A 387-nucleotide genomic window follows, 5' to 3' on the forward strand; every position below is an offset into this window, starting at 1 on the left:
CCGGCACTCGCCTAAGTTTGAAAAAATCCTACCGAGTGGAGAGCGATCCTCCCACTCGGGGGCTTAGCTGCAGTCCAGCACTCGCCTAAGTTCTCTCACCTAGAGACTTAGCTGCAGTCCGGCACTCGCCTAAGTTTGAAAAAATCCTACCGAGTGGAGAGCAAACCTCCCACTCGGGGGCTTAGCTGCAGTCCAACACTCGCCTAAGTTCTCTCACCTAGAGACTTAGCTGCAGTCCGGCACTCGCCTAAGTTTGAAAAAATCCTACCGAGTGGAGAGCAAACCTCCCACTCGGGGGCTTAGCTGCAGCCCAGTGCTCGCCTAAGTGTTTAAAAATCCTACCGAGTGGAGAGTAAACCTCTCACTCGGAGGCTTAGCTACAGCCCA

The sequence above is a fragment of the Triticum aestivum genome, chromosome 1A (genome assembly GCF_018294505.1).
Source record: "Triticum aestivum cultivar Chinese Spring chromosome 1A, IWGSC CS RefSeq v2.1, whole genome shotgun sequence".
Classification (NCBI taxonomy): Eukaryota; Viridiplantae; Streptophyta; class Magnoliopsida; order Poales; family Poaceae; genus Triticum; species Triticum aestivum.